General features: G+C 40.3%; 1 pseudogene; it reads left to right on the top strand.

Annotated features, from left to right (window-relative positions):
- The first annotated feature begins 202 nt into the window (after window positions 1-202).
- Window positions 203-301, top strand: LOC115515104 (annotated as a pseudogene).
- The last annotated feature ends 11,128 nt before the right edge of the window (window positions 302-11,429 follow it).

Here is an 11,429-nt window from a genome sequence, read left to right as displayed (position 1 = left end):
AGCCTGTTTCCGATTCTGTGTCTCCCTCTCTCTCTGCCCCTCCCCCGTTCATGCTCTGTCTCTCTCTGTCCCAAAAAATAAATAAACGTTGAAAAAAAAATTAAAAAAAAAATAAAAATGGTCATGAGAAACCTGGGCAACTACATGCAGAGAAATGACATTGGAGGCCCTATATCGCACCACTCACAAAAATTCATTTGAGTGCTCACTTAGGCAGCAAACTATTAAAATTAGAACAATACAGAGAAGATTAGCATGGCCCCTGAGCAAGGATAACATGCAAAAGGTATCTGAAATGTGTTAAGATGTAAGCATAAGACCTGAAATTTTAAGACTAAAAGAAGATGATATAAAGAAAATCACTCAACATTGGGTACGTTGATAGTTATCAAATGAGGGTGTTCTTTCATTATCCTAACTACAAACACATCCCACCATTTGTGACCCAAATTTCAATCCAGAGCCTGAATATGATACCAAAAGCACTTAGCAACAACAACAACAAAATTAATAAGTGGGACTACATCAAACTAAAAAGCTTCTGTTCAGAAAAAAAAAATGAACAAAATAAAAAGTCAATCAATAGAATGGGAGAAAATATTTACAAATGTTCTACCTGATAACGTGTTACTATCCAAAACTCATCCAAATCAGTAATATAAATAAAAGGCAATTCCATCTTTAAAAAGGGAAGAGGAGGGGCGCCTGGGTGGCTCAGTCGGTTAAGCGTCCGACTTCAGCTCAGGTCACGATCTCACGGTCCGTGAGTTTGAGCCCCGCGTCGGGCTCTGGGCTGATGGCTCAGAGCCTGGAGCCTGCTTCCAATTCTGTGTCTCCCTCTCTGTCTGCCCTTCCCCCGTTCATGCTCTGTCTCTCTCTGTCTCAAAAATAAATAAACGTTAAAAAAAAATTAAAAACGGAAGAGGAACTCAATGGACATTTTTCCAAAGAAGACCTACAAATGGCATATAGACATAAAAGGTACTCTACATAACTAGTCATCAGGAAAGTGCAAAACAAACCACAATCAGATACCACCTCTTACCTCTTAAAATGGCTAGTATCAAAAAGAAAGAAAATGCCAAATTTGGTGAGGGAACCCATGTGCACTGTTGGTGGGGATGTAACTTGATACACCCTGTATGAAAAGCAATATGAAGGTCCTGAAAAAATTACACACAGGACAACTGTGGTATCCACCAACGAACTTCTAGCTACATATCCAAAGGAAATGAAATCAGGGTATCAGAGAGTTGCAGGCACCCCCATATTCATTGCAGCATTATTCACAGAGCCAAATACAAAAACAACCTAAGTGTCCAAACAGAAAACTGGATAAAGAAGATGTGGCATACATTGGAAAAAGGGTTAGAATCCAACATAACTTATGAAACTCAATACCCAAAAAACAAATAATCAAGTGAAGAAATGGGCAGAAGCCATGAATACACACTTTTCCAAAGAACATCCAGATGGCTAACAGACAAGTGGAAAGTTGCTCAACATCACTCATCATCAGGGAAATACAAATCAAAACCACAATGAGATACCAACTCACACCTGTCAGAATGGATAAAATTAACAACTGAGGAAACCACAGATGTTGGTGAGGATGAAGAGTAAGGGGATCCCTTTTGCACTCTTGTTGGGAATGCAAACTGATGCAGTCACTCTGGAAAACAGTATGGAGGGTCCTCAAACAATTAAAACCAGAACTACACTTTTACCAGCATTTGTGCTACTAGGTATTTATCCAAAATATACAAAAACTCTAATTTTAAGGAGCATATGCACCCCAATGTTTACAGCAGTGCTATCAACAATAGCCAAAGTATGGAAAGAGCCCAAATGTCCATTGACTGATGAACGGATAAAGAAGAAACGGTGTATATATACAATGGAATACTACTCAGCAATTGAAAAGAATGAAATCTTGCCATTTGCAATCACATCACTGGAACCAGAGTGTGTTGAGCAAAGTGAAATAAGTCAGTCAGAGAAAGACAAATATCATATGATTTCACTCATATGTGGAACTTAAGATACATGGCAGATGAACACAGGGGAAGGGAAGGAAAAATAAGATAAAGACAGAGACGGAGGCAAAACATAAGAGATTCTTAAATACAGAGAACAAACTGAGGGTTGCTGGAAGACTGTTGGGGAAGGCAATCGGCTGGATGGGTGATGGTCAGTAAGGAGGGCACTTGTGATGGTCACTGAGTGTTATATGTAAGTGATGAATTATTGGGTTCTACTCCTGAAATCAAAACTACACTAGATGTTAACTAATGCGAATTTAAATAATAAATTTAAAAAAGAAGATGTGGGGGAGCCTGAGTGGCTCAGTCAGTTGAGCATCTGACTTCAGCTAGGGTCATGATCTCCCTGTCTGTGGGTTTGAGCCCCGTGTCAGGCTCTGTGCTGACAGCTTGGAGTCTGGAGCCTGCTTCGGATTCTGTGTCTCCCTCTCTGCACCTCCCCCACTCTCACTCTGTCTCTCTCAGAAACAAATAAACAATTAAAAATAATAAAAAATAAAAAATAAGATGTAGCATACATATCTAAAGGATTATTATTCAGCCATGAGAAAGGAGAAAATCCTGTCTTTTACAACAACATGGATGGACCCTATGGGCATTAGGCTAAGTGAAACAAGTCAGAAGAGAAAGACAAAGATTATGTGATCTCACATATTTGTGGAAACCAGAAAACGTGTATAGATACAGACAGTAGAATGGTGGTTACAAGGGGCTAAGGGATAGGAGAAGTGGGAGATGTTTGTTGGCAAAGAGGTCAAACGTCCAGTTTGAAGAGGAATAACTCCAGAGCATCTAATGTACAGCATGGTGATGATGGTTAATATTATTGTATTATCAACTTGAAGGTGGCCTAGAGAGTATATCTCAAATGTTCTCACCATGAAGAAGAGATGGTAATTATGTGACGTGATGGAGGTGTTAGCTAACACAATGGTGGCAATAATTTCATTACATATATACATTCACATTGGTACTCGTTGAGTTTGCCAAATGGCATATGTCAATAATAATTTAGTAAATCCAAGAAAAATTAACACAAACAAGTTGTAGCATTCATTTCTTAGATAGTTAGTTAGTTAGTTAGTTAGTTAGTTAGTTAGTTAGTGTATATTCAAGTTACTTAACATACAGTGTAGTCTGGCTTCAGGAGTAGAACCCAATGATTCATCTCTTACATAGGACAACCAGTGTTCATCACAAGTGCCCTCCTCAATGCCCATCACACATTTATACCATCCCCCCTTGCTCAAGCAACCTCCAGCAACCCTCAGCTTGTTCTCTGTATTTAAGAGTCTCTTATGGTTTCCCCCTCTCTGTGTTTTATCTTATTTTTCCTTCCCTTACTCTATGTTCATCTGTTGAGTGTCTCGACTTCCACATATAAGTGAAAACATATCTATCTTTCTCTCACTGACTTATCTCGCTTATCAAATATACTCTACTTCCCTCCAACTTGTTTCAAATGGCAAGATTTCATTCTTTTCCATCACAAACTAAAATTCCATTGTGTATATACATCACTTCTTCCTTATCCATTCATCAGTCGATGGATTTTGGGTGCTCATTCCATAATTTGGCTATTGTTGATAGTACTGCTATAAACATTGTGGTGCATGTGCCCCTTGATATCAGCATTTTTGTGATTTTTTAATAAATTCCTAGTAGTGCGATTGCAGGTTGTAGGTTCGTTCTGTTTTTAATTGTTTGAGGAACCTCCATAGTGTTTTCCAGTGTGGCTCCACTAGTTTGCATTCCCACCAGCAGTGCAAAAAGGTTCTCCTTTCTCCACATCCTCACCAACATCTGTTGTTTCCTGAGATTTTCATTTTAGTCATTCTGAGAGGTGTGAGGTGGTATCCCAATGTGGTTTGGATTTCTATTTCCCTGATGATGAGTGATGTTGAGCATCTTTTCATGTGTCTGTTTACCATTTGGATGTCTTCTTTGGACAAGTGTCTGTTCATGACTTCTTCCCATTTCTTCACTGGATTATTTGTGTTCTGGGTGTTAAGTTTGGTAAGTCCTTTATAGATTTTGGATACTAACTCTTTATCCGATATGTCATCTGCAAATATCTTCTCCCATTCTTTCAGATGCCTTTTAGTTTTGTTGATTGTTTCCTTTGCTGTGCAGAAGCTTTTTATCTTGATGAAGTCCCAATAGTGCATTTTTGCTTTTATTGTCCTTGCCTCCAGACACATGTCAAGTATGAAATTGCTGCAATCTAGGCCACAGAGGTTCTGCCTCTGTTTTCTACCGTAGGATTTTCATGGTTTCTTGTCTCACATTTAGGTCTTTCATCCTGTTTGAATTTATTTTTATGTGTGGAGTAAGAACATCGTCCATTTTCCTTCTATGTGTCACTGTCCAGTTCTCCCAGCACCATTTGCTAAATACTGTCTTTTTCCCATCGGATACTCTTTCCTGCTTTGTCAAAGATCAGTTGGCAATACATTTGTGGGTCCAATTCTGGGTTCTCTATTCTATTCCATTGGTCTCTATGTCTGTTTTTGTGCCAATACCATACTGTCTTGATGATTACAGCTTTGTAATACAGCTTAAAGTCTGGGATTGTGATGCCTCCGATTTTGGTTTTCTTTTTCATTATTACATTGGCTATTCAGGGTTGCTTGCAGATCCATACAAAATTTAGGATTGTTTGTTCTAGCTCTGTGAAGAATGCTGGTGGGTTTTTTGATATGGATTGCACTGAATGTGTAGATTGCTTTGGGTAGTATCTACATTTTAACAATATTTGTTCTTCCAGTCCATGAGCATGGAATGTTTTTCCACTTCTTTGTGTCTTCTTCCTCAATTTCTTTCATAAGCTTTCTGTGGTTTTCAGCATATAGATCTTTTACCTCTTTGGCTGGATTTATTCCTAGCTATTCTATGTTTTTGGTGCAATTGGGAATAAGATCGATTCCTTGGTATCCCTTTCTGTTCCTTCATTATTGATGTTTAGAAAAGCAACCAACTTCTGTATAGTGACTCTATATCCTGTGACTTTATGAATTCATGCATCAGCTCCAGAAGTTTTTTGATGGAGTTTTCAGTTTTCCATGGAGAGTATCATGGCATCTGCAAAGAGTGAAAGTTTGACTTCTTTGCCAGTTTGGATGCCTTTTACTTCTTTCTGTTGTCTGACTGCTGGGGTTAGGACTTCCAGTACTATGTTGAACAACAGTGGTGAGATGGACATCCCTGTCGTGTTCCTGATCTCAGGGGTAAAGCTCTCAGTTTTTTGCCATGGAGGATACTATTAGCTGTGGATCTTTCATATAAGGCTTTTATGGTGTTAAGGTATGTTCCTCTATCCCTACTTTCTTGTGGCTTTTTATCAAGAAAGGATGCTGTATTTTATCAGACACTTTTCCTGCATCTATTGACAGGACCATATGCAGGTGTCCTCAGGTCTAAAATGAGTCTCTTGTAGGGATCATATAGATGGGTCTTGGTTTTTTATCCATTCTGATACCCAAGGTCTTTTGATTGGGGCATTTAGTCCATTTACTTTCAGAGTGATTACTGGGAGATATGTATTTAGTGCCATTCTGTTATCTGTAGGTTTCATGTTTGTGGTGATGTCTCTGGCCCTTTGCAGTCTTTGCTGCTTTCCAACCACAGAGCTTCCCCCCCCCCCGCCCCCACTTAGGATCTCTTACAGGGCTGGATTAATGGTCACGAACTACTTTAGTTTTTGTTTGTCTGAGAAAATCTTTATTGCTCACTCTATTCTGAATGACAGCCCTCCTGGATAAAGGATTCTTGTCTGCACATTGTTCCCATTCAGCACATTGACTATTTCCTTTCATTCCCTTCTGGCCTATCAAGTTTCAGTGGACAAGTCTGCTTCTAATCTTATGGGTGTGTGTGTGGCTATGTGTGCGTGTGTGTGTGGGGGTGTGGGTGTGGGTGTGTGGGTGTGTATGTGTGTATAAAATAAGAATTGACCAAAAACAAATCATAAACTATGAGCCTGATTCCAAAAGAAAAGAGAAGAGGGAGGAAAGAAAAAAGAAGAGAAGAGAATAAAAGAAACAAAGAGTTGTCTGTTGGTCCCTGGGACCAGGGGCTGTGTTGGTCTGGAGGAGGGGCTGTCTGGCTCAGTCAGTGTCAATCTCACTCCAGTAGAGAAACAGTTACCAGGCACGGAGGGGCTGGATTTGGTGTAAGCAGGTCCTGCCTCCAAACTAGGGGCCACTGTTCTGCTCTCCCAGGCCCCACCATATGGTGATGGGGAGAAAACTGGTGACACCCTGCTCTCTCCTCCTTGGATCGGGTGTCCCAAACCATGCTCTTCCTGTGCCTCACTGGGGTCAGCTGGGATTCAAAACCTGATGTCTTCAAGGATCCCACCCAGGGCGCTCCCCGTTCTGGGGTAGCACCACTCCGTCCAGATGACAAAGAGCCTTTTGCTGGTGACTGCAGGGTCTTTTGTCCTTGGGGAGCAATACACCCTCTTCTCTCCATATGGAGGGAGGGGACTGCTCTGTCACAGTGTGCCCCCGAGGTCACTACCACCCCAGGGTTATCTCCCCACCCTAGGCGTGCCAAAGGCTGCATCTGCTCCAGAGAAATTCTTTTGAAACCTCTGAGTTTCAGCTCCAAAGGCTGTTTACAAAAAAGAAACTGGATCTCTCCATATTTCTTGTTCCCCAGTCCATGGCCCAGAGAGGTTTACCTCTTTTGCTGACTTGATACCACAATTTCACAGCCTCTCTCTCTCTCTCTCTTCCTGTCCCTTTTGTCTGTCCACAGAAGGGGTTCCCTCCCCTCCATGCCTACCCTGCTTTATGTCCCCCAATTCACATACATGCACCTGATTCTACCAAGCTGTCTCCCTCCATCTGTGGAGATCCTTCTGCCAATCCACAGATCAATTTCCTGAGTGTTCCAAGTGATCTGACCTCAAAACAGCTGTGTTTGAGGGACGAGGAAGATCCCAGTCCCCCTACTTCTCTGCCATCTTAACTCCCTCATGTCTCATTCATTTCTTTCATCCCACTTACACTTCCTCTCCTAAGGTCAGATTTGTATTGGTTTAATACAAAAATCTTCCTACGAAGTTACCAAATGAGAATGTTCTTTCATTATTCATCTACAAACACGGTCCACTCCTTGTGGTCAAATGTAAGTAAAGAGACTGAAAGAATGGCATTTCTAAATGTTTACCTTATGTAAATCTATAATGACATCAAAATGGGGTATAGTTTCTTGCATGGAGCTCTGAGTCCTGCACGATTCCATCAATAGCAGATACTCCCACTGCCTCCTGGTAACATAAATTTCTCTTTACAATGTGACCTGTAGTAATAAACTGTTAACACATTCAAATGGGTATGTTTGTACATATTCCGGAAAACGTTGAAATACATCATTTATAAGCCTGTCACTTCTAAGTAGTACAAACTAAGGGAAACATTTTCTTCTCCTAGTCATCTTCATGAAAGTGTTCAGAGATTGCATGTGGAGCACATGTTTGTGCATGTGCATCTGTGTGTGTGTGTGTGTGTGTGCGTGTGTGTGTGTAATAATATAGTAATATACGTTGCTCCAATCCAAAGGCAAAACAAAGTGTAATATGTTGTGGTGCAGTATTGTTACAGAACCAGGCTGGGTCACTGGCAGAAAAACCAAGCGGCACTCAGAGTTCTTTGTGGATCAGAGTTTCATTTTACACCGGCGGCCTCAGAGGAGATGCTTCTCCAGAGATCTGAGCCCCAAGCACAAGCATGGGGGACAATTCATCGTCTGTTACTTCCGCATTCCGCATTAGTAGTAATTTGGCACACACAGCAAGCGGGGCAGGAAGAAGAACCCAGAAGGAGTCTTTAAGCTGGGAACTAGAGTTTATGTTAGTCCTATTGGCCATCTTATGGTACATAACTTTACTTATTTTCCCAACATTCCCTTCTTTGATGACTTTTTTGAAAAATCTTTTTTAGTAGGCATCACCTTTAGCTCTAAGGGTAGGTACTCTCAGAGAGCTAAGATGTGTGTTGTAGTTTCCACGTAATGTTGAGGGACGTGGTCAGGGTTTGTGTAATGTCCACCACAAATGCAGGTCCGTTGTCACTATGTATGGTTAAGGGCAGACCAAACCAAGGTATGATTTCCCGAAGAAGAGCTTTGGACACCTCACGACTTCATTCCATCCTGGTTGGGAAGTCTTTGACCCATCCTGAATATGTGCAGATTATTACAAGGAGGTACCTGAATCCTTTGCTCAGTTGTATATCTGTGAATTCCACCTCTAACTCTTTGAAAGGGGTGGCCCCATCCTTTGAATAAACCAGGTTTCCTGGGATTATATGGGGTGGGTTTCTAGTAACTGTCAGATCAGGTTAGGGAGGATATGGTTTGCATATTTAGAGATTTATGAATTAACCAAGCCTCAAGTGAATATAAAGCATGAAAGTCTTTATCTATTGATAGGTCTACGGTGAGAAAAGTTTTTGCATACAACTTTTAGGGGAATCCACCCCATTTCCAATTGTTTAAATAATCATATGCCGATGGGATCTTATTATTATCCCCACAGAATAACAAGCACAGAAGATTGTCCATACATGAAAACTGTGACATTTTTTCTGAAGTTTACGTCAGGTTTTCTAGTTTAGGCAAACAACAAACATTTAAGCACAATCAGAACTAGAATTTAACTTCCATAATGGTGTGTTGTTGAAATATAGTTTTTTTCCTCTATAAAAATCCCTCTTTCCAGAGATAGCCAAATTGAGACCAATGCATTTGTAGAACGAGTCCAGTCTTAACAAACCTGGCCTAATTATTTACATAAGCTCACCAAGAATAACAATTGATCATGAGGATCTTTTTTATTGTTGATATTAATTCATTTTTGAGAGAAAGAGAGAGGCAGAACATGAGCAGGGGAGGGGCAGAGAGAGAGGGAGACACAGAATCTGAAGCAGGCTCCAGGCTCTGAGCTGTCAGCACAGAACCCAAAGCAGGGCTCGAACTCACAGACCATGAAATCATGACACGAGCCAAAGTCAGACTCTTAACCAACTGAGCCACCCAGGTGCCCCGATCATGAGGATCTTTTAAACGTTACTTTGGTAGAACCTTTTATAAGGAATCTCCAGATTGAACTTTTAGTAGCATCTCCAGGCCGGAAGCCAAGCCAAATACTTGCCATCAGACAGGCCTCCAATACCTGTAGAATTGGGTGAATTCGCTTCACGAGTTCCCCAAGGTATCCTGAGGTTCCTGCACCTGCTGGGAAGTGACCTTCTTCACTCACCTGGGGAGGCTGCTGGAAACTCTGAAAGCAAGGTATCAGGCCACCATTTCCAAGGGGCTTTATGGCTCCATGTTTCACAAAGTCAACCTTAGTTGCCTAAAGCTCTCTGGTCATATATGAGTCTATGCATGTCAATCTCAAATAGGACATTCCAGTCAAAGCCTTGGTAAAATAACCAGTATTTACAATAGTGACCTGTTACAAGATGAACAGATTCTTACTGAACTTATGCAAACAATTGTAATCGCCATGAAAGAAAAAAATACTCACTGAGAGTTTTTGAATTTCAGGGGGTAGGTAGAGGGAAAAGATAAATGCCTCAGTTGTTTACAAATGACCACTGACATTTCTGTATATCATAGGTATCTTAAGAGAAAGTTTCCTTAATCTGGAAAAGCAAACATTAGAGAACCAGCAATATTTACAACAAGAGTCACACAACTATAATCTTCCTCAGTTCATTTAGTCCCATGTTCCTAATCCTTGTTCAGTTTGAATGCAGCTTTTTAGCTCTGGAAACTCTTACCCATTTTAGTATTAATCTTACAGATGTCCAATACCTGTATTTCTCCCACAAGTCCTTTTTATAAATCTTCTTGAAGAAGAAACACGTTTTGTGAGAGAATAAGAACAACAATAAATGAAAAAAACTCAGAAATACACATTGTTAAAGATCCGATGAGAGTCCATTATGATGCAATTGGCAAAAAAGTTCAGTTATTACTGTAACATATAACACTTCAAGCAATCAGAATATTAGGTGATGACCTTATACCAAAACATTAAAACTTTAGGAATTGCATATATATTTGGGCAGTTACAACATTTACCCATGCAATACAACCTAAGATTTACCGTTGCATGACAATGCTTCTCCAAGTAAGTTAGCATCCCAAATAAAAGGGCCTAATTGGTCAAAAAGACTTCATTTACCCTTTAAATCCTGGGAAGTTTGTTAAAACCTTAGGAAGTTATAAAGCACATCCTAAATAGGATTACAGATCATTACAAATCTTAAAACTGTATTTATTCAACCAAGGCGGCAATAAAAGATCCTAACAGCGAATGTATAGCATTATATCATTGTTAACAAACCCTAGCTCCTTCAACATTGAGAAGTTTTAACTAAGTAATCAAAGACTGGATAAAGATAAAACCTAAAGCTTTGGTTTTTCTGGCAGACAAAAAAGAAAACCTTTGTTTACATTGTCTTATCAAAAGCAAATCAACAGTCCAAGAAAACGTTGACTTTTGAATAGAAAGAAAAGCAGAATTTCCACCTTATACCAGGGTATTTTTAAAATTCCATTTATCTCGGGGCGCCTGGGTGGCGCAGTCGGTTAAGTGTCCGACTTCAGCCAGGTCACGATCTCGCGGTCTGTGAGTTCGAGCCCCGTGTCAGGCTCTGGGCTGATGGCTCGGAGCCTGGAGCCTGTTTCCGATTCTGTGTCTCCCTCTCTCTCTGCCCCTCCCCCGTTCATGCTCTGTCTCTCTCTGTCCCAAAAATAAATTAAAAAAAACATTGAAAAAAAATTAAAAAAAAAATTCCATTTATCTCAACCTTAGGCCATCCTGAGCACACATAAAATTCTTTTCCAAAGATGACCCTTCATGAACCTTCTACAACTTTCCTTTGCCTTCAAACTTTGTCCCAAAGCCATTTCTCTGCAATGAACAAGTCTCCTTTAGGGCAAAATTACTTTCTTTGACCCTCAACAAAAAATGTACTTCCATTCCTTATATCTTTCTTACAAACCTCCTACTTTCCTACATACAGGGTTGCTTTCCTTATTTCCATCAGTCTTATGTACACTTAGCAGAATTTTAACTCTTAGGAAACCTTAGTCTCCAATTGAGGACTTAGTAACCAAGAGAGAGGTGTTATACACCAGAATTTTTTTAGATGGTAATTTCACGAGCCAATTAAGCACAAAGCATGTTTTCCAATGGATCCAAATATCTTTAGTTACTCTGCAATGAGAAGTTAAAAACACAGCTTTCTGGGGAGGGAGCCAAGATGGCAGAAAAGTGTGGACGTTTTTTGTGTCTCGTGTCCATGAAATACAGCCAGACCAACACTAAACCACCCTGCACAACTAGAAAAGTGATCTGAGGATGAA

Source organism: Lynx canadensis, chromosome B2 (assembly GCF_007474595.2).
Source record: "Lynx canadensis isolate LIC74 chromosome B2, mLynCan4.pri.v2, whole genome shotgun sequence".
NCBI lineage: Eukaryota > Metazoa > Chordata > Mammalia > Carnivora > Felidae > Lynx > Lynx canadensis.
The sequence above is the reverse complement of the archived record's forward strand: the minus strand, read 5'-3'. Positions and strand labels throughout refer to the sequence as shown.